This window comes from Ictidomys tridecemlineatus, chromosome 8 (assembly GCF_052094955.1).
Source record: "Ictidomys tridecemlineatus isolate mIctTri1 chromosome 8, mIctTri1.hap1, whole genome shotgun sequence".
Classification (NCBI taxonomy): Eukaryota; Metazoa; Chordata; class Mammalia; order Rodentia; family Sciuridae; genus Ictidomys; species Ictidomys tridecemlineatus.
In genome coordinates, this window is record NC_135484.1 from 1507302 (window position 1) to 1530165 (window position 22864).

The following is a 22864-nucleotide window of genomic DNA, read 5'->3' on the forward strand; positions in this document are numbered from 1 at the left end:
CCTGCAAGCGCTGCCCTCTGAAACCCACATGCCCAGGGCCAGGGAGCCTGGGGACAGGGACGGAGCTCCGTGTGGTGCCAGGCACACCCTCGAAGCCTCTGCCTCAGCCTCCAGTCAGGTTCTGACATAAGGCAGTGACCTGAGAGGCTCTGCTCCTGTGCCCGAGGGGACAGTAGGGACATGGGCCTCAGCCACCTGGCCAAGCTCTGTGCCGGGTCCCTGCGCAAGGAACCCAGCCAGCAGGCTTCAAGGGGGTCCTGGAGCAGCCAGCTTGCCCACTCCAACCTCCACAAGAGGAACGGGGCTTTGGGGGGGCCACAGCAGAGGACCTGAAAGAAGGGACCCCTTTCAAAAATATCATTTCCGGATGTTTTGTTTGCTCGCTTTCTCTGGTACTAAGGACTGTACCCAGAGGTGCTCTGCCATGAAGCTACATCCCCTGCCCTTAATTTGGTTTTGAAACAGGGTCTCACTAAGTTGCCCAGACTGGCCTCCACCTTGAGATCCTCCCAGTTTCAGCCTCCCAAAGGGCCGATATTGCAGGTGTGGCCACCACTCCCAGCGAAGCTTCATTTCTGGAGGCAAAGTGAGGAGTGCTGACAAGCCCCTGGCCTCCCTGCGAGCGGGCTCTGCCTTACCTGGCTCGCAGGCGCACCTGCTGACCGTGTGAGCCATGCCTGGGCCCAGCCAAAGGCTCTTCCCAGAACCCTGAGCCAACACTGCGAGGGTGGGGTCCCTGATGTCATCAAAGATCCCCACTGGTGCCGTGCCTCCCACATCTCCAGGACCGTCACAGCAGGGGCCCAGAGGCCCAGCAGGGCACGCCTAGGCCAGCATCCTCCACAGCTGTGTCCACCCTGGGCTTCCATGCAGTCCTGGCTCCCGTCAGGAGTGCTCCTCCTCAGAACCTGGGCCTGCCGGTCCTACCCCCCTCTGACTCCAGGGAGAGAGCACCAATTGCCCCCCTTGCTTCGTGACCGTAGGAGAAGAGACCACTTGGACGTTGCTGCCATGAGTGTTTCTGTATCTGCCGTCAGTGGCAGTTCAGCATCATGTGTCCCTTTGTCCCACAACTTCCTTGTCCTGGACTTACTTGGAGAGTGTGTAATAAAAACAAGGACAGATGACTAGCCTGCCGTGGGACCCGAGGCTCAGGGTAGCAAAGGTGCAGGGCTACGTCTGGGGCCGAGGTGCACAGGGAGTTGGCACCAAGTGAGAGGCCAACCTGGAGAAGCCTGGCACAGGTGCCCAGGGCCTCAGGGCCACCAGCCCTGGGAGTGGCGTGGGCACACACCAGGTGAAGGGCTCTTGCCTAGTTCTCAGTGCAGCGGCTGCCCTGGCTCTGCCTCCAGGCCCCACCTGGAAGGGAGGGGACTGTCAGAACCCCAGGTCCAGGTCCAGCCTAAGCTACAGCTGATGCCCCCAAGGATCCTCCGTCACCTACCTAAACCCAGAGCCAGGGAGCCCTCCTGCTGACGCAGCTCTGGGGAGAGAGCCTGCAGACGCTGGTCTTTCTGGCTAAGGCCAGCTTTGCCCTGCAGCGCGGTGACTAAGCCAGTGCAGGTGTTCAATGACGCCAGGCCGGTGACGGTGGTTTTCTGTTGACAATCATCTCTGTGTTCACCTCCACTTCCATCAAGCCACGTCCAGCCATGTGGACCCGGGGAGCGTCACCTGGCGCTTGCCAGGTATTGAGTTTCCTTATCAGTGACCACCCGCTCTGCCCGCTGGCCCTCTGCGGGCACCTGCAGCGCAGCAAGGACCACTGGGAAGAGCTCTGCCGCTCGGCCAGGGGCCCCCTGCCCAGGATGGACAGCACCAGCCTCAGAGGGAGCAGACCTCCAGCCAAAGGCACCTGGTCCCCAGAGGCCAGGAAGGCACACAGCAAGCCCCTCCTGGGGAGAGGCCCGCCACACCTCACCCCTGCACTCAGCCTCAGGACCACTCCTGGGGGAAGGGGCTTCTGCGGGGCTGAGGGGTCAGTGCAGAAAGCCTCCCCAGGGACTCCCCCGGCCTGTCGGGAGCAGAAGCTCATGCCCAGGATGCTCCACCGCGGAGCCACGTCCCAGCCCTCGTTGTTCCGAAACAGGGTCTCACGAAGCCGCCAGGCTGGCCTCTTTACCATCCTCCTGCCTCTGCCTCTGAGGGAGGCATCTTTGGTCTGCCCTCTAGACACAGGCACTGTCCCCGTGACCACGGGCTGCGCAGGTGACTGGCACACACACTGTGATGTGGCAGCAGGTCAGCCTCCACGGCTGCCAGTGTGCCTGGGCGTGCCCAGGGACACGCCTGAGGTGGGTGTGTGTGCGCGGCGTGAGAGCATGCGTGTGTGCCCGTGTCTGGACGTGTGCGAGCACTCCTGTGTGTGAGCTGCCTGGTGTCTGGCCTCTGGCTCTAGAACCCTGCTCCCTGTTCCGCAGCTCACATCCTTGGGATCTGCCCCGCCTCCCGCTCCATCAGTGCAGTTAGAGGAAATGAAACCTCCTTGCTGCCACCAACACCTCACCCAGCCCCCTGAGAGCCACGTGTGGACAGCAACACTGCCCAGCAGAGCTGCCGGTGCACATGCTGGCCATGAACCTGGAAAACTCATCAGTCAATAGAGGGAAAACGGATTTTACTGCAACCGCCAGTCGGTTCAGAGTAGCAGGGCACAGTCTCGGCACCAGCACCTGCTTCATGGGGCGCAGAGGAGGATGCCCCCAGATCCATTTCCCGTCTGAGGGTGTGGAGCCCTGGGCACACCTGCTCCTGGTCCCCGTGCCATCTAGTGGTGGTGACCTGCTCCTGAGAGCTGCCCGCCTCCCCATCAGAGCCAGCATTCACACCTGGAGAAGAGGAGGGGGCCCCATCATGAGCAGGCAGAGCCACAGGCGGGAGCCAAGGCCGGGCTCCACCCACGAGGTGACGCCGACCCCACCTTGGGGAGTGACACAGTGGGCAGTGGCTGCAGCCAGGCCGGAGCAGCAGGTCCTGGAGGGGACGGCACCGAGACTGACCCATCTGTTCCAGAAAGACCTGGAGGATGGACGGGCACTCAGAGTTCCTCGCCCTGAGCTGGGCCACCAGGCCACCAGGGACAGAGGAGCAGCCCTTCTTCCCAGCAGAGCAGGATTTCCTGCTGACACAGCAGGCTCCCACAGCCTTACGAGGGACCCACGGAGACGGCAGAGCCCTGTTCCTATTCAAACTTTGGAAAACCAAGGCTTTTTGAAGCCCAAACAGTCCTACTTGGGAGAGGAGGGCGAGGCCCCCAGAAAGTCCTTCTCAAGATAATGACATTTAAACTCTGCTTTGAAATGTCAAGATGGATGCAGACAAACAGACACCACCCCAGACAAACAGCAGGCCAGCTTATTTTAGACGAAGGCAAGACCAGGAGAACTGGACGCTCCTGGCAGGGGTGGGGTGACTGTCCAAGAGGAAGGCTTGAAGGCCACACTCCTGGCCAGGAGGCCTGGGTGGGACCTGCTGTGGGGAAATACCCACAGTTCAGCCATCTCCAGTGACTTGGAACCGTCCACGACCGTAGATTTTCCTCCGATTCTCAGTGAAGTGTGTAACGTCTTTGGGTGTCAGTTTTCTGGTGAGCCCCAAGTCAACACCACAGCATATTATAGGGGCCATGGGGACAAAAGAGGCATCAAACACAGGACACTTGTATTCACGTTTGGAAGGGAAGTGATTTTCCTGTCAAGCTCTGTAAACAATGAATGTATTCAAATTATCAGCCCTTCTCAGGCGTACGAGGCAAGAGGCTGTTCCTAGCATAGGTCAGCTGCAGACCTCAAACCTGTGATGCCCACACAGATGTCCCTTGTAGAAATTAGGCTGAGCAACAATTCCAAGTCCCCAGCCCTTCTCGAAGCTGGCCCTGCAGGATGGAGGGGTGCACTTCAGTCAAGAACCTGCGTCCACAAGGTCCAGTACCTGCTCCCCAAAGCTCTAGTGTCGACCCTGCAGCAATGCAGTGGGAGTGACAGGGACACTGCCCAGGGTGGGGACTGCAGCCTCTGCTGCTACCCAAAGGCTGTGTCTGATCCCAGGGAGCCTCACCCCTGTCCTGCTGGGTCCACTTTCTGCACTGGGCACCAGTGTGGCTTCTGCCTCTTTGTTTTGCAAATGACAGGAAGGAGGTCAGGCAGCCTTGCGTTTTCTGACCACAGTACTCATTACCAGCCAGTGTTGCAAAATAACGATTCTTTTGTGTGGCATTTTTCTAAATCATAAAGCTCTGCGGACCCTGGTGTGCCACATGCCTGCAAACCTTCAGGAACAAAGGGAGGAGGAAGAAGGCCCAGAGTTTGCTCCCCAGCACCCCACCCCTCACCCCAGAGCCAGAGGGTCTAGCCAGGGTTTGCTACCAATTCAGATGGGCAGCTGAGGACCTGCTGCAACGTGGGCCAAGTGTGCCCCCTGGTGGCACATGGTGGCACTGCAAGGCCAGGTATTGCCCGGTGAACCTTCAAGACCCAGCTTGAGACCCCAGGTCACCTCCAGGCGAGTGCTCTCATGAATGTTAAATGAGGTGGTCACAGCTCCTCCTTGTCCATTCATGAGCATCAAGCACCAAGTTTGGGTCTGTTTTGTTGCAACAATAAAAAGAAGCAGAGTTTCCTATGATCAATAAAGAAACTCCAAATGCGACCAGGCTCATCATTCAGTCCTCCTTGCCGTAGAGGTACCTGGGCCGCAGAGCCAGGGGGACATTCCATGGATGGCCAGATACACAAACCACACAGCCTTGCATCTGGAATTCAGGGTGGGAAACCAGCAGCAGCTGCCGGGACGTGGGTGGGCCTGCGTGGGGGTGCTCTGTGAACACACTCGGCACTGAGCGCTGTGCACACAGCAGCCAGCTCTCCAGCTGCCCCACGTGGGGCTTTTCACCCAGGACTGCTCCCCCATGCGTAGGCCATAGGATCACAGCTCAGGAGGACAGCTGGTCCCCTGCCTTTCAAAGTCAGCGCAGCCTTGAAACGCGTAGCAAGAAGCCACGGCGTGCTTGTTTTTCTCGAGGTGCCTGCAGCAGACTGCAGTGCTGAGCTTTAGATACATCCTGTTCCTTTAGGAGAGATGGCTCTGTCCCCTCGTGGGTGGCACTGTGGGTGTGGGGCACCAGGAAAGGTGAGGTTCTTGACACTGCAGTGGACAGGGGCAGGCAGTGAGGCCTGGGGACCACAGGCACATAGGTGGTCAGAACTCCTGGCCCAGAACAGAGGATGGGTGGGGAAAAGGCGGCACCTGGCTGCCCCAGGGTGGACCTGTGACACAGACAACAGAAGTGAGGCCCTCGTGTGGAGAGGTGACCAGCTGCGGTGCACATGGGTTCAGGCCTAGCGTGCCGAGAGGCAGACTGGCCACCTGTTGGTGTGTTGTCCACCCAGCCTCAAGTCCTGAGAGCAAATCTAGCCTGGCGGGGGCCTCCTCACCCCCCGTGGTGGCTGTGTCCTGAGTTGGTTCTGTCCTAGAAACCTCAGGGGGTCCACAAACGGGTGGGGCAGAGAGACACCTGCAGCCTGTGTCACCAGGGGGTTCCCAGAGGCCTCCTTTCTGCTCTTCACAGCAAAGAACCCCGGATGGCCTGTCTGGACAGGGCAGTGCCTGACCCAGGGCCTGGCTCATGGTGCCCCCTACCCGGGAGACAGGCCCCTCTGCTTCCTCTCAGCAGATTCTTTGACTTTAGGGGTTTCTGCAGGTCCCCTGGTGTCCCAGAAAGCCAGTCCAGAAGTGACCCTTCCTTCTGGACCTCTGCCTCCTGAGGCCCTGTGGACTTAACCCAGGCCAGGCTGCGAAGGTGCAGCAGGACAGCCCTCCCAGGGCCTGCCCCTCAGGGCAGACGGCTTCCTGCCTCAGAACCGGCTGCTTGCAGACCACTGAAGAGGGGTCGGAGCACGGCCCCAAGGTCCTCTGTCTCAGGGCCAGAGGGGAACAGGGAGGACAGTGCATGGCGATTCCCGAGTTCCTGACTGGAGCACCATGTCCCCTCTGCTTCCTGACCGTCAGAGCTCTCTCCTGCAAGACGAGTCATCCAGACTCGGCTCTCCCCACGTTGCCAGTTTCTGCCAGAATCTTGCAAACAGTGGACGTGAGGCTGCCAAAGGCTTCGGGTCTGCAGACCGTCTTCAAGATGAAGAAGAAAAATAATGATTTTGCTTGGTGTGATGGTGGGGCTGCCAGTGAGTGCAGCTTCAGTGACAGCAGGTGTCCGGTTCCAACCAGAGCAGGACTGGCCTCTGCCCAGCTGGGTGCATCCCGCAGGCCAGGCCCGGCCCCGCCCCTCACAGGAAAGGAGTTTCCCCTGCTCACCTTCTTGTCACATTCTCATCCCTGCTGGTGGCGCACTGGTCCTGGCTGGAAGACGGAAGTCCAGGGGATGTCAGGACACGCTGACCGGTGATCGGAGCAAAGTCACTCTGTCTCAAGGCCAGAGGGGATCAGGGCCCACACAAACAGCCACTCTGCCCTCCACCTGGAAATGCATGTGAGCGGAGCTCCCCCCGGCTCAGGCCAGGAGCTGGTGGAGAGGCCCTGGATGGGAGTGTGACATTTGGGACAGCCGGGAGCGTTAAAGTCCTGGAGGCCAGGCTCACAAGGCCAAATGTATCAGAATCCCTGGTGTGACCAGGTGTCAAGTCCCTGGTGGTTCTCAGAGGCCAAGACACTGCCCGGGACCCAGCTGTGTTCCATGGGGTGGGGCCGCCCGAGACCATGTCCTCAAGCTCCACGGCATGGCGCCAAGTGCAGGTGCGGGTGTGGGCTTGACCTGGCTCCTGCTGCCCACAGACCGGCAGAGCACCCCTGCACCTCTTCCCTCTGTCCGCCGGGCTCCGGCTCTGGTCTCCTGGCTCTCCACCAACGTGGGGTAAGACTTCACTCTCCAGGTGCTGGTTTTGGAGCAGGGCCGGACTCCTGTTGAATACGGAAAAGATCCACCTGTCGTTTCCTTTCCTCTCAACATGGAAGTGTACATTTTTACATGTAAAATGAAATAAAGAAGAAAACAGCAAACACCAAACCTGGAAGCGAACAACCCTGACTGTTCTCAAGTGTGTGGCCCGTCGCAGGGAAGGCAGCCTGCTCCCACCTCGCCCTGCGCCCCAGCCTCTGGCACCTCGGCCGCAGCTTGCCACCCACGGCCACCTTGGAGACTTGCGGGTGGACGCCGCTCCTTCCCGGTGGCTGTTTTCTGCTTGATTTCCAGGAGTGCTCTGCCCTCTCCCGCCCACCGCCAGTCCATGGCCTGCGAGGTCCCTCCCCTGCTGAACTCGCTCTCAGTCCCCAACAGCATCTTCAAAGGGCAGATGCTGTGACTTTTAAAGAAATCTGGCTTCCCAGTGTGTGTGCCTGTGTGTGTGCCAGGGCTTCTGAACTGGTGTCTGTGAGTGCCTTTGTGTCTGTGTGTTTATGTGTGATCCTGTGTTCACGTGTGCATGTGTGCCTTTGTGTTTGTGTTTTTATGTGTGATCCTGTGTTCACGTGTGCATGTGTGCCTTTGTGTTTGTGTTTTTATGTGTGATCCTGTGTTCACGTGTGCGTGTGTGCCTTTGTGTCTGTTTTTATGCGGATTTGTCTGTATTTTTGTTTGTTTGTATGCACTTGTGTTTTGTGTTTTTTATGTGCTTGCATTTATGTGGGTTTGTATGTATTCATGTGGTTTTGTGTATGGTTCTGTGAGCTTGTGTTTGTGCATGTGTGCATTTGTGTGTGTGCTTGGGTATGCATGCAGGTATTTTTCTTTGTGTATGTTTGCATGTATGAATCTTTGTGCATTTGCGTGTGTTTGTATGTGTTGGATGTGTATGCTGGTATGTGTAAGTCCAAGTCTTTGTGTATGCGCATGTCAATGTATGTGTGCATGGCTAAGTGTGTTTGTGTGCATTTTCGTGTTTGTATTTGTACATGTTTGTGAGCTTGTGTGTATATGTGTGTTTCTGTGAGATTGTGTGACTGTTCATGTGTTTTAATACATAAGTGCTTGTGTGTTTGTGTGAGCGGGTATTCACTTCTTGGTATTGTGTTATTTTGTGTTTGTGTGGGTTTCTGTATCTCTGTGTGCATGTTTGAACTTATTTGAGCATGTTTTAGTCAGCTTTCTCACTGCGGTGACTGAAAGACCCATCAGAACAACTTTAGGAAAGAAGAGTTCATCTAGGGGCTCAGGTTTCAGAGGTCTTGGAGCACACAGGGTCAGCCCCATCCCTCGGGGCTCCAGGTGAGGCTGAGCCTCATGGCGGAGAGCGTGGCAGCTCACATGGTGATCAGGAGGCAGAGAGAGACTCTGCTCTCCAGATACAGAGTATGTACCCCACAGGCCCCCCCAGTGCCACCTCCTCCAGCCACACCCCACCTGCCCCCAGTCACCCCTCGGTTGACCCCATCGGGGTTAGTCGCTGACTAGGGTGAGGTGTGACCCCATCATTTCCCCTCCCAGCCCTCTGGCAACGTCTCACACGTGAGCTTTGGGACCCTCACATCCAAACCATCCACAGTGTGTGTGCATTTGTGTGTCCTTCTGTGTTTTGTGTTTGTCTCTCTGTGCTTTATGAGCATGCATGTGTTTGTGCATTTGTGGGATGTGTACATGTATGATCTGGCTTCTGTTTGTGCTGGTGAGTTTGTGTGTTCTGTGAGTGCTTGTGCTTGTGTGTGTGCTGGTGTATATCTTTCTGTTTGTGTCTGTGTGTGTGAATGTGTTTGTGCATCTGTGCTGTATGTCCTTGTATTTGCATGTTTGTGGTGTGAATGTGCATGTTTTTGTTGTTTGTGTGTGCATGGTTTTTGTTTTTTATGTTTGTGTGTACATATGTGTATGGGTTTTGTGTGTTTGCGTTTATGTATGTACATGCTTATGTTTATGTGTGAATGTGTTTGTACACACACTTGTGTTTGTGTAGGGGTGTTGTTTCCGTTTTTATGTGTGTTCTTTTCTGTGTGTTTTGGTGCCATTGTATATGTGTGTGTATTTTTCTGTGTGTTTTTTGACTTTTTGTGTGTGTGCATGTTGTGTGTGTTAATTTATGTTTGTGTTCATGTTAATTTTCATTTGTGTGTGTGTTTGTGGGGAATTTGTGTTTTACATGTTTTTGTGTTTGTGCATGTTTGTGTGAATGTGCATTTTTATCTTTGTGTATGTGTGAGTGCATTCTTTGGTGTTCTTGTGGGTTTGTGTGTGTGTGTATGTGGGAATGTGTGTGTGTGTTTGTGTTGATGTGTGTGCTGTGTGCGGTTGTGCTGCCATGTCGTGTCGAGGGGTCCTGTGCTAATGAAGGATCCCAAAGTCTGCCTCTGCTTCCTCTCGAGTCTCCTGGTCTGGGTTTTCCTTTTAGACTTGTGCTCTGTTGTGAGCTAAGTGCTGTCCGGGGTGCGTGGCGTAGACCCAGACATTTTTGTCTGTATTTTTTGGTTCAGCATATAGTCAACTGTTTCTGCTAACACACAAACATGCACACACAATAACACACACATAAATGCACACACATTCACACACACCCTAAGCCACACTTGAAAGACACACGTCAATACCCACACTAGTGCGCACGAGCACAGCACACGTGCAGACTAGCACACACGTGGACCTACCAGCGCCCACACTGTGGGTCTTTCACTGGGAGCGTCCCTGTCCTGTCCGTGGTTCCCCGCCCCCCGCAGGTGTCTTGCTGTGGGAGAGCCTTCCCGTCTCCAGGGAACGGAGGCCTGTCGACCTGTGGCGAGGTCCCCGCAGGGTGGCGGGGGAACTGGCGTCTGGCGATAGGGGCAGCCGACCGCGGACGAGGCCCCTCCATTCCTTTGTGGGCGTCGGCCTCTCCAGCAAAGCGGGCCACCCGTGTCACTGCGCGGACCTCCCCCAGCCCTGAGTCGCCCCTCGTCCCTGCTGCCGTCAGGGGAGTCGCAGTTTCATGGTGACTTCCCAGCATCTGGTGCCAGCATTTTACAGACAGAGTTTATTTTGAATATTGACAATGTCGCCTGTAACTTGCCGAACATCTTCATTCTAGTAGATTTTATAGGTCCCGGTGCGTCACCTCCCCTCACTTTTCCTGACTGGATTTCTCTGTGAGCGAACGGCACAGGTGAAGTCAGATGAATGCAGAGATGATGCCACTCCCTTCCCCGGGACCCTGGCTGGCACCTCCAGCAGCCCTGGCTGACGTGGCGAGGGGGGCACTGTGCTTGCCCTGGTCTTGGACAGCGCCGGGTCTTCCCCCTCAGTGACGCTGGCTTTGCTAGCTGGGGACGTTCTCGACTTTCAGCTTGCCTGAAGCTTCGCTTCACTTCAACCAGAAGCGCAAGGGATTCCACACCTTCACGACGAGGAAGCCCGTGGGCACCGCCCTGTCCAGCCGCCAGAACTGCCATCCCCAGCCCGGAGACACCACAGCCATGCACCCCGGGGGAGGCAGAGAGAACAGGCCCCCGCTGACCGGACCTGGGCAGGGGGACACAGTGGGCTGAGCTGGGTCCAACGTCCTGCAAAATCCTGTCATCCCCAAGAGCGCCCGAGTCACAGAAGAGACAGACCAGGGTTCCCACCAGGGCAGAGGCCAGAGGCCAGCCAGGCCCAGAGCTGGTTCTGACCTGGACTCCTGCAGGAGGGTCACTGTTGAGGCCATGGTGAGACTCTCCGGGGCGGGGCTCCACCGGAGGATCCTGTTCAGTGGTGTGGCCCTCAGGGTGCGCAGGAGCACATCCAAGAACAGGAAGGCACGCTAGAATTTCTGGGGTAGGCGGGCCGGTGGCCATTTGTTCCTTCCTGTTGTCACAACCACACAGTTTGGGGCATCGTGGTTCCAACTCCTGTGCAAGTCTGTACTATTTCAAAAATAAACACAGCTTTAAGAATGAATTTCATTCTCTTCCCTCTAAAAGTTGAGACTCCAACTTCTTCTCTTCCCTGTTGTAGAAAATAGTCCTCAGCTGCCCTGGTCAGAAAGAGAAGAGCGGCCTGTTCCTCAGGACCCTCGTCATGGGGCTAGACCCCACGCGCTGCGGCCCACGCTCAGCTGAAGGCACAGCTTGATCTAAACAGCCTCGTGATTTCCCTACTTCTCTAAGTCCCTGACCCCCTCAGGAGTTTCCCAGAACATTCAGAGAGTCCTCATTTCTAGGTGTGGGCGCCTCCGTCCACTGTGCCCTGGCCAGGAGGGGAGCACACCCAGCATTCTCCTACGGCAGCCTCTTGGTGGAGACGTAGAGGGCCACCGTGACTGGCACTAAAGCCCCTGAGCAGCTGTGTTTGCACGGACTTCACTGAAATTCCCCGTGTGGACACTGTTCAAAGATGTCGGTGGCCACCCACTAGATGACTCCGACTCCAGGGAACCCGGGACCGCGGGACAAGAGCGTGGCCTGAGTGCTCTTATTTCCCCATCTGCACGCATGGAGGAAGCTCCTGAGGTGTGCACAGGGCCGTGGAGAAGGTCCCCGTCACAGCCAGCAGGGGTGGACACTCCGTGGGTATGACCTGCACTCAAAGGGGTCAAAGGGCCTCTCCCAGGGCTCACTCCGACCCCAGGGTGGGAGGCCAGCCTAGGACAGGCATGAAGCAGACCCAGAGCTCCGACTCCTCCCATCAGGACGGAAGGCCCCCCTGGCCCTGCGTGCCCTGGCCCCCAGCCATCTCAACAACTCCAGAGCTGACGAGCCGTCCAGCTGAGGAGCCCAGCCCTCACTGCACGTGACTGGACCCTAGAGAGGGTCTGGGGCACAGAAATCCTTCTTCTCCAACTCCCCATACATGTCAGACAACCAGGTGCCCCGGTCTGGGATCCCCCAGGTGCCTGGCAGTCGTGATGGATTTTGTGAAATTTTGAATGTTATAATTTTAAAAGGGTGTGACGTATTTCAAAAGCCTCACCTTGTGTATAAAGATTGAAATAATGCAAATTCACAAATAAAAGACTAGCAGAGAATCACCTCACCCCGAGGCTGGCGGGACGAGTGAGCAGAGGTGGGCCCCGTGTTCCGGCAGCACCTTCAAACTCACGCACAAAATCCCACTCCCTTTGTCCATGTGAAGCCAGATTTAAAGTTAGGTAGTCAGTGTAGTTAGGTAAATCGGGTCTAATATCCAGTGAAATCCAAAACGGAGGCCATGCTGGGAATGACTCAGGGAAAACAGGACAACTCATGGAATGTCAGTGAAGTCCCGAAAAGGCCCTAGGCCAAAGTCCACCTCAAAGAAGTGTTGACCAACAGCCCCCAACAGATTTGGAGATGGCCCGTCCCAGAGAAGTGATAAGCCCATCCCAAAAGTCCTTCCTGCCCTTTTGGCCCACCGTATCCCACCCCTCGGGCCTTCCCACCTACATTCCAAACCTATAAAAAGGGGAGACAACCGCACTTCCACGGATTCCACCTTCTGGGTCCCCTTCTTCCTCCGGGAGAAGTCTTTTCTGCTGTCCTTTAATAAACTTCTAATCTCTACTCTGACCCTGCCTCGGCGTGCTTCTTTGGTGTTATTCTTCAACATCAGGGAAGCAAGGACTGTCACCGGTCAACAGCGGTAACACATGGAGACCTGGAATTTGTGAGCTGGGTGTCAGGAGCCCTTCGGGACAGCCAGGTGCCCAGGAGGGACCCCAGCTGTAGATGGGACCTTCCTGTATCCTGAAAATGAGCCATAAGAGAATTGGAAGTAAGCGGCTGACCTGGTGATCAGGAAGCAGAGACTCCATTCACCAGATTCAGATAGGTACCCCATAGCCACGCCCCCAGTGCCCACCTGCCTCTGGTCACCTCCCAGTTGATCCCATCAGGGGTCAATTCCCTGCCTAGGTTAAGGCTATAACCTTCTCCTCCAAACCTCTTGCCTCGTCTCACACAGGTTCGGGGGGCACCACGTCCAAACCGTCACACCTCTCCAACAGGGCAAAGGCAAGGAGGGTATGTGTGCATACCCTCGCTGTTGTCTCTGGTGGATTTTCAACTTCTAGATGCAGCATCTGGCCCACGTAGGTGCTCAGTCACTCATTGAAGGGCTGAGAAACATGCTACTGAGCGAGTCTCCTCATAACAGAAGCCGAGTCGGGAGAGCTGCCTGCAAGAAGAGCCGGGTGAGTCAGAACCAGACGTCGTGCCCATCTCATGCCCATTCCCACCTAAATTAGTCTAGATCTTATTTTCATAAAAGAAAGCTAAGTGGTGATAGGAATGGCCGGGCAAGCAAGCAGCTGAGGAGTTAGGGAGCCCGTTTCCTGGTGACAAGAAACGTACAGCGTCGTAGTTGGCACTTTGAGGAGCTGATGTGGCCAATTGCAGGGTCTCTAGAAGGTGTCTACCAAAGTGACTGCTGCCGGCCCTGGCCTCATCCTGGGTCCTGGCCTGACCTGCAGGTGCAGACTGACCTGCCCAGGGCCCTCAGACACCATCGCAACCAGTGGCCAGCTGCTATGAGCCCCTTGGAGAAGATGCCCGAGAGAATGGGCGAGGGAGGACCAGCTGGTCAGCTCTTACAGAGGGCCGTGCCCCAGGTACCTGCGATCTTCCAGGGACACTTCCTGCCCTGTTTCACAGCCGAGGAACGCGCAGCCTGGGGCTTAAGGAACTCGTCTGAAGTCAGAAAAGAGTGGTTGTCAAACCTGACGGAGGGCGGAGCGCGGGGAGGAGGAGGCGCCGAGGAAAGGCGCCAGGCCTGGGGAGGCGAAGGCAAGGAGGGTAGTGTGCCAGGAGCTCGGGAGCCCTGCCCAGGCCCTGCTGCAGCACAGTGGGCCAGGCTGATTTGAGGGGCACGTCCCCAGCTTGTGAGGACCTGGGGACACCAGAGTCGTACCCCAGTTTTCACAAGGAACGTGCTGTGTCTTCTGGTGCCTGGGGACGATTCTCTCATCTGCTCCTCCTTTCCATTGGAAGACCCTGCAGCCTCCCGTGGGCACAGCAGGGGGCGCCCTCTCCACGCTGGAGGGCGGCTCTGTGCAGAGGGAAGCCACGGCCCTCCAAGAAGCCAGGCCAGGCCCCGGAGGTGGTCCCTTAGAACTGGGGTCTGGGGATTTCAGAGGCTTTCAGCTCTGGTTTGGGGAGCAAGGCTGTAGGGAGGCTGGGCCTGCCCACGCCTCCCCCAGATCAGACTGCTGCTCTGAATGGGTGGTTTGGTACGGTGCAGAGCCACAGTGGCCCTCCTGTATGCAAGGGGAGGAGGATTCCTGAGGAGGTGCAGGGCCTCACGGCAGGCTGCTGGTGCCCAGGAGCAGCACCTCACTCCCTGGTGACAGCGGCACCCTGGGGCCTGCTGCCACCCCAAGTGCTTGTCCCTCTCTTCACGTAAACTCAGGCTTTTTATTAAAACTCAACCTCCCAAGTTTAATAAAAGACAATTTAAATCCTGTCTTGAGGTTGATTTTTAATCGACTGCTTTAAGGAGAACATTGTAAAAACTGGAGCGTGCTCTGGTACATGGCAGGGCCACTGTCCATTGACCCTAGCTGCCTGTGATGTCACTGTGGCTTGACGACTGTGTTTACCAAGCTCCCGGACAACAGGTTGAAAAAGTGAAATATTTGTATCTTTTGGCCTATTAAGAAGAACCTGACCCAAGGGGAAGTTTGCTGAGCATGAAAACCTCCCTGCCCATGCGCATGGAGAGCGCTCTGCCTGGCAGTGGCCCTGTGCAGACCAGGGAGGTGCCAAGTGCTGGCCTGGACGCCTCCCAGGGCCGGCGCTGTCTCCGCTCTGGAGCTCCCTAATGAGGTGTCATTCGTTCATGTTTTGTTTTATGATAGAAAATTGGGAGAATTCATCTTTAAAAGCTGCATCGTAGATGGCGTTATTATGAGAACAGGGGATGCTCCTCTGCCAGCCACACGTCACCAGAAGGTGACATTCAGCCCAAGCAGCAGAGGGAGCCATGGCGGGGGACCCTGAGGCCAGGTCCGCAGTGGGGAAGCCGGGCCCCCTGGTCCAGGTAGCACAGGGAGCTGGGCCGAGCTTTCCTTCCTGGCGAGGATCCTCTGCTAGAGGTGTGCAGTGTAGACCACGCCTCCCGGGTCCCTGTCAAGATGCAAGAGGGACGGCGCGTGTCCAATCCACACATCGAGGAGTGTTCCCACCGAGAACAGCAGGGGCGTAGCTCCAATCCCCCCTTCCAGGGACACAGTTCTGGGCCATTTATTCTGCAACATTTCTACACCTCCTGAAACTGCTGACCATCAAGCCGCTGGCCAGCACCGGGGTCTGAGGACAGACACGACACAGGGAGCACCTGGCAAGCAGGGGGCCACGGCGGGCAGGATGCCCACTGCTTTACACTCAAGGGCCACCTCTGAGGACGCCTTCGATGAGCCTGGGAGTGGGTGATCTGTTTTCAAGTCAGGTTTCACTCCCTGCCTTCTTCTGGGATCACACTTTCTCTGGGAAAAGAGACTCTCTCCACTGAGGAGAGCCTTTGGGGAACTGTACTTGTTTGCCCATTTCCAGCGGCAGGTCCCCAGGGCTTGGTGGGGAGCTGCTCCTCCTCGTTGGTGGCACAGCCCTCTTGGGTAATGGCGATACCAGCCTGGCCTCCTTGGCCTGGGTCAGCTCAGTGCCCGCTGACACCTGGCAAGGCCTGTGTGGAGAGGGGCACCCGCCAGGGGCCCTGGGAGCCGAGGGGTGAGGGCCACAGGTGCTGTTCACATGCCTGCCAACAAGCCGTTCCCCTGTGACGGCCAGGAGCCCTTCAGCAGCTGGGGCGTCCTGCAGATGTGGCTGGCCGGGAGCTCCAGCTCGTGGGCAGGGCTGGGGGTCCTGTGTCCAGTGTGTGGCCCCTGCAGATCTCCTCCGAGGACACAAAGCTGACAGCACTTTCCTACAGGAGGCCACCTGGGTCTGACCTGGGGCTTCTGGGCCAGGCCGCTGGGCTGGTTGGGTTCGCCTTCCTGGGGGCTGTCGTGGTGACCCCGAGGTGGCAGAAGTGTTAGAGCTGGGAAGTGCGGCATGGGGACAGCTGTGGGATGACACCGCTTTCCTCTCACGGGGCCCAAGTGATCGTGACAGTGCAATGGCCAGGACATGTGGCTGCAACAGCGCTGCGGGGGCCGCCCCTTGCAAAGCTGACCTGGGTCAGTGAGCCCCTCGTGGCCCCAGATCACCAGATGGACAGAGCGCGGGCACCTTCTGCCATGTGAGCCCTTCTTGTGCAGGTCAGTGGCACCGGGTGTGCTGGCACTGTCAGCAGCCAATGTCCCCAGAGCTACCCTTCTGGCCAGAGGCTCCAGCCCCGACACAGAGTCCCTGGGCTCCCACGGTCACACTCAGGAGGCGACCCCCCTGGGAGACTCGTGGAGGTGGAATCAGATAGCATTTGTCCTGTTGCGCCTAGTTTGATGGTTTTAAAAATTAAGACAGCTTCTTACTGTGTTTCCAAGCACGTAGAAGTGGGAAGTCCTCCAACCTGGCCAGGTGGGTGGTCCACAGCGCACCAGGATGAGAAAGGGCATGGAGGTGGTGACCTCTGCAGCGGGAGCCCCCTGAGTCCTGAAGGAAAGACCCAGGGCCAGCAGGGCAGGGCGGGGGCCAGGGAGCAGGCAGGGACGTGGGGCAGGGAGCAGGCAGGGACGTGGGGCAGGGAGCAGACAGGGCCCACGGGGCAGGGAGCAGGAGGGTCCACGGGGCAGGGAGCAGGCAGGGCCATGGGGCAGGGAGCAGGAGGGCCCACGGGGCAGGGAGCAGGCAGGGCCATGGGGCAGGGAGCAGGCAGGGACGTGGGGCAGGGAGCAGGCAGGGCCATGGGGCAGGGAGCAGGAGGGCCCACGGGGCAGGGAGCAGGGCAGGGGGGGGCAGGGAGCAGGCAGGGAGCAGGCAGGGCCATGGGGCAGGGAGCAGGAGGGCCCACAGGGCAGGGAGCAGGCAGGGCTGGGGGGGGGAGCAGGGAGCAGGCAGGGCCCACGGGGCAGGGAGCAGGCAGGGCTGGTGGGGGCAGGGAGTAGGCAGGGCCCACGGGGCAGGGAGCAGGCAGGGCCCACGGGGCAGGGAGCAGGCAGGGCTGGTGGGGGCAGGGAGTAGGCAGGGCTGGGGGGGAGGCGCTGGCAGGGAGCAGGAGGGCAAACTGATGGAGTGTGACAGAGGGGTCCTGCTCCCATTTGGCTTCTCGACCCGTGACCTCCCGCCTGAGCGTGACAGCTCCCACAGACCGCGTCCATCCTGCCTGTTTTCCTTCCCTCCTCCTAGTTTGTTTCTCCTGAGGTCCCTTCAGAGTGCCGGTCCAGTGCCCTGCATGGCGAGGGCAGGGCAGCAGCTGGGGACTCCCTGTGTCCTCTGGGTGGCAACCCTCTGGAGGACCGGCCCCTCCTATCCCAGCTGATCCGAGCATTGCCAGAGCCAGCCGGTACTCACTGAGAGCTCACAGAGTGTCCCTGCCCGGAGGACTTCACGCACCTGGAGCCGTTTACTCCACCACCTCTGCGGGAGCTCAGCACGTGAGGGGCGTTTAAGAAGCAGAAACCGGGCCCATGTTCCAAGCCAACAAGGAGCCGCACCCTGCAGATGCAGCGCATGGTCAGTATTGTTAAGGTCTGGAGGTAATTTCTCAAGAGGTCGCCCTCGGTCACAGTAACCCAAGAGGCTGAAGACTCCACTGAAGAGCCCCTGGCAACGCGACAGAGTTTCCCAGGAATTCGATTTTCCCACACCGGCCAGCTCGGTGCCCAGTGGCAGGGCCAGGACTTCCTGCAGGGGTGCTGTCCCTCGGGAAGTGTGACCTGAGGTTCACAGCTGCGCCCTGGAGTAAGCCACAGCCAAGATGACCACAGGACACGCCCCTCAAGCGCAGCTGAGGGCTCCATCAGAAAATCAGACACTCCCTCGGCTGGGAAGACTGGGTGCCCCACGCACCTTGACAGTGAGACTGGCACGCAGCACGGGCATTTAGACTGCTCTGCCAGCCTCTCCAGGTCCAGGATCCACCAGCTGCCAGCCCAGGAAGGTCACGGGAATGGGGACACAGCCCCTCCCTTGCCCCAGGCCCTCAGAACTCCTGGGCAGCAGGAAGCACAGTTGGAGCAGCTGGAGGGACACACATTGCCCACAGGTGGCCTCAGAAGCACCAAGTCCCCAGTGCAGGGCTCTGGCAGTGTGGGAACTCCAGGATCCAGCCTAGGTTTCCCGGAAGTGCCAAAGGAGACCAGCTCACAGGCCCTTTCCAGGCGACCTAGTGCTGGGCCCAGTGATGCTCTCCCCCGCAGCCCAGGTGGGCAAGGAGGAGGGCAGAGACCATGGCTGTGCCTGGAGAAGGCTCGAGGCCTCCACCGGTCTGACAGCAGCCCCATCGTCCCTTGGCTCCACAGTGCTGGCCCTTACTGAGCACTGTGGGGGTAAGGAGCCACCTTCAGCCCAGCTCCAGCTGCCCCTGCTGCCCTGCCTCTGGGGATGCACATTTGGCCCACCCGGGCTGCGGTAGAAGGTCCTCAGACAGCAGCACTGGGCCACCTGCCTGGGGGTGTCCCTGCCTGAGCAGGAGGCATCGAGCGCTGAGCTGGGCACAGGTTACCATGGAGCCACCAGCACTGGGCGGGGGCATCCTTTGACATCCCGTAGGGTGACCAATCAGACACCAGGACGGGCTCCCCTCCTCTCCCTCCATCTGCTGGCTGAGGTGGGCCACGTCCCACAGGCCCAAGGTCGACTGGACACAGTGCTGGTTCCGAGGCTCTGGGGCACAGAAGGCGGCTGTGCAGGCGGGAACTGCCTTCCCAAGAAGCCAGGCCGGGGCTTGGACCCTCTCACCACCAAGCGGCCACCAGCACCAGTCACCCTGTGGCCACGGCAGGGCAGGTCCACGTATCCAAGCACCATGTCGGACCCCACAAACCTGTCCACTGACAGGACTCAGTTAAAAGTTTTTTAAACCAAGAGTAAGACCTGGGTGTAACTCAGGTAGAGTGTGTGAGGCCCTGGGTTCCAGCCCCAGCAACACCAAGAGAAAGAAAAAGAGAACCACTGAGATTAACCGGGAGGCACGTAGATTCCAACTCCAGCCAGTGTAAGGGACCGGCGAACGACAGAGGAAGAGACCACCCAGAGACCGACTCCTGCAACAGCAAAAGGGGGTTTATTGAGGATCCAGCGCGCTGGGGCTCCGGGCTCACTCAAGAAGGGAGAGCGGCCAAGAGCCCCGAGCAGGGGTTGAGCAGTGCTTAAGTACACTTTTGGGGGAGGGCGGGGGCTTTGCATACATCAGGGCAAATCATCATGAGGCTCAGGAAAATCAAACAACAACCCTGAGACACGATTAGTACATTCATTGGCGGGAACAGGTTGGGCGGGGGTGATAGGTCAGTCCTAAAGCGGGTGGACATTCAAACTGATTGGTTTGGGCCCTGAGGTGCCTATGTGCTGAGCTGCACTGGGTCCAAGTTGTTCAGCAACTAAGTGGTCAGGGGGGATTATCTACTGGGAAGTCCCGGGAATTGTCCTAACAGCTACAGGAATTTCAGGCTTTGAGTGTAGCTTAGAGACTTAACAATACCTGGTCCTTTACACTTTAACTCAGTTTCTTTTATCCTTTCACCAGTTCCACCCAAGAGGTGTATTTTTTCATCAGAAGAGCAAGATTTCACAAGCACACAATCCACAAAGTCCCCGTGAGCTCCTTCAGAGTCCCCTGGATGGTGACTTGAGACCGTTGTCCCATCAGAGTGGCTGTTGAGCGGGGGTGAGGTGTGCCCAGCACCTCTGAGGCCTGGCGTTCCATCCCCAGAGCCTTGAAGTAAAAATAAAAGTGGCTGATCCCTCAAACCAGACGAGAGCGCCCTGCAGAAGGCAGGCAGCTCCTCACGGAGGTGGCCCTGCGTCACCGTCACCCCACAGTCTTCCTGGCACACAGCCAGCAGCGTGCAGCTCTGGAGACCCCAAACTTCCAGACAGAGTTCTGCCCTGGAGCCCAGGGGCTGCTGAGCCACCTGTGGCTGCAGCGTGGAGCTCAGAGGTCACCGAAGCCCCTTGTGGGCCAAGCTTGTCAGCTCCACGGGAAAATAAAAGGAAAATAAAAAGCCCCTGGAAACGCTTCCTCCGAGAGGCCGGCCTGGAGCTCGGCACCTGGATCCAGAGCACAGAGAGACCAGCCTCCGGGTCTGTCTGATGTCACCGAGCTGGTGGCCCTGGCTGGCTGTCGCTCAGCAGAACCCTGCCGGCATGGAGGGCTGGGCCACGCCGCGCTCTCGAACCAAGGATGTGCTGCTGCACAAGAAGGACCGGCAGGGACCACGCCGCTTCCCGGGTCTCAAGGACCCCCAACAGCCAGAACCTGCAGGAGGAAGGCTTGGAAAGCAGCCGCGGAACGTTCTCCCACGCGGTGAGAGCACCTGTGACTCTCCTAGCACACACCCTCCACCCTGCCGTCCCCACCCTCATCGCTCTTTCCAAGACACAAGCAGAAGCCCCAACAGTGTGGATTTGGGGAGTGAGAGCACTAGCAGGGCTGGTGCTGGGCAAGGGCGTGGCTAAGGGCTCCGTTGGTGTTCTGCCCTGGCGGAGGCCTGGTGGAGGCTGGCAGAGGCTGGTGGAGGCTGGTGGAGGCTGCACTGCTGTGGTGTGCCACCTGCACTGGCCAAGCAGGTAGTGAGGCTAGGAGGCCCAATCCCAGGTCTCGCCTGCTCACCCAGAGCACATACTAGTTGGAAACATGGAATGAGGACATGGCTTTAACAAATTAATTGACTTTTTAGCAAATGGAAGTATCTTAGAAAGTTCATTTGACTGCTATTATAAAACAACGAACATAGTCCTCCCATGAGGAAGTTCCTGTTTGAAAGCTGGCTGGGTGCCCTTTGCTGATGCCCCGTCCTCCAGGGACAGCCATGGAGTGTCTGTGGGCCCACGGCCCTGGCTCTCTCCATCTGCAGAGGACACACTGGTGACGGAGCCTCCCATGCACACCTCTGAGCTCTGCTCGTCCTGTTCGTGGATGGAGGGACCCGGTCTCACCTGCTTCTGCAAGGCGGGCTCTCCTGTTGCCACTGTGAACTTGGCCGAATGCCTGCCTTGGCACCTGCTTTCAGACATCCCCAAACACGCAGACACTGAGGAACAGCTTCACGTCGGGACAGGAAGCAGAAAACGCCCCGAACCTATGGGTTTGACCCCTGAGGTGCCAGGACGGAGGGAGGGCAAACAGGACCCAGCGGTGCCCCATGGCACACTTCTCAGCACTCTGACAAACACCTGGGACAAGGACCTGAAGATCGGGGGCTGTGCAGGTCACAGAGCTCCCCACACAGTGCCTGGCCGCGTTGCAATGGGCCTGAGAAGAGGAGGCAGAGAGCAAGGAACGGGCCAGGGACAAGGCAGGGTCCCCAGGTCTCCCCAGTGACCTGTGCCCCCCCATGCCCGATCCCCTTCAGTTTCCACAGCTCCCAGCAGACCGCTCAGCCGTCAATGGATTGATCCACCCGTGAGGTCAGAGTCCACGACCCCATCACTGCCCCTTCTCGGAATGTGGCTGCACTGGGGACCACACCTTCAGCACACGAGCCTTTGGGGACACTCCAAGTCCCCTCAAGTTGTCAAACCCAGTGAAATCATGAAGAAGGTGCAGAGGCTTGAGGGACCCTCACAGGCAGAGAGAGGTGGAGAGGGGTCACCTCAAGTGGCCTGAGCCTTGCCCCAGGGCAGCAGGGCCCCGGGATGCAGCCGGAAGGGAGCCTAACAGGAGGGGCCCAGGAGAGGCCTTGAAGGAAGAGCAGGAGCTGGCCCAGACCCTGGGGAGGGGCCAGACACCCAGGACCTCCTGCAGGTGGGGCAGCACTGCTGGGGACACGAGCTCCGCCCCGAGAGAAGGCAAGGGCTGGACTGCAGCGCCCCCAGGGAGGGCTCAGGCTGCACCCTGGAGACCCACCCCACCGGGGCCCAGGAGCCCCCAGGCAGCTGCACAACAGAACACTCAGTCTCCGGGAGGAACCCGTGAGGAACCCGTGCCAGGGGAGGTGGGGCTTGGAGCTGGGACCCCCGCAGAAGTGCTGCCAGGGCCCCAGGGGGACAGTGGGCTGCCCGGCTGAGCCCTGGCTGGCACTGGCCAGGAGGAGGGCCCAGGCCAGGCCACCTGGAACTGCTGTTCCTCTGGGGCAACTCTGCCAAGGGAAGGAAGCTGCCGGGCAAGGCCACAGGGCCGGGGCTGGGAGATGTGCTCCCCCTGTTCCTGGGAAGCCAGTGGGATCCCTGGCAAGAGCCATGGCTTGGCCACCCCAGCCTGGCCAGCCAGGACAGAAGCGGAGGTGAAGCTCAGGTGATCACAGGAGGCTGGGGGCAGCACAGCCAGGGCAGCAGGGGACAGAGCCCACCAGGGAGCACTGCATTAGTGCCCGCACAGCTGGACCGCGGTCCTGGCCAGGCAGGCCACACTCACCCATGCCCAGCCAAGGGGCTGTACCCCATGTGCCAGAATCCCATTTTAACATAACCCCAAGTCTCTGCAAAAGACTCTAAATGCACCCTGAGATCCACCATTGCAGTTCGGCTCTGGGAGTTGAGATTTTAACATTTTTTCCCCTCCTTCTTGTATCTGTTAAGTGTTTCCCAAATTCTACCTAATTAACATGGAATGCTTATGTCATCGCAGGAAAACAAGATTGTTTCATGGTTGGTTGGCTTTAATAAACTAAGCTCAGGTATAGCCTGTGACCAACAAGTGGGTCTGTCCTCCCAGCAGACTGTGGGTCCTGTCTGCACGCAGGGCAGTGGCCCGGCAGCCCCAGGACGAAGGACCACTCAGAACCTCAATCTCTGGGCGTGCAGGCCAGGCGAGACCCGGATCACGTGACCTAAAGCCTTCAGAAATCACTGGCACAGGCCACGGTGCACCCCACACTACCGTGAGCCAGGCCTGATTCTCAGGGATCAGCGTGTGGTGGCCTCTCAGCCGGAGCGGCAGGCTGTTCAAGGTATTGCCGTTTCCATG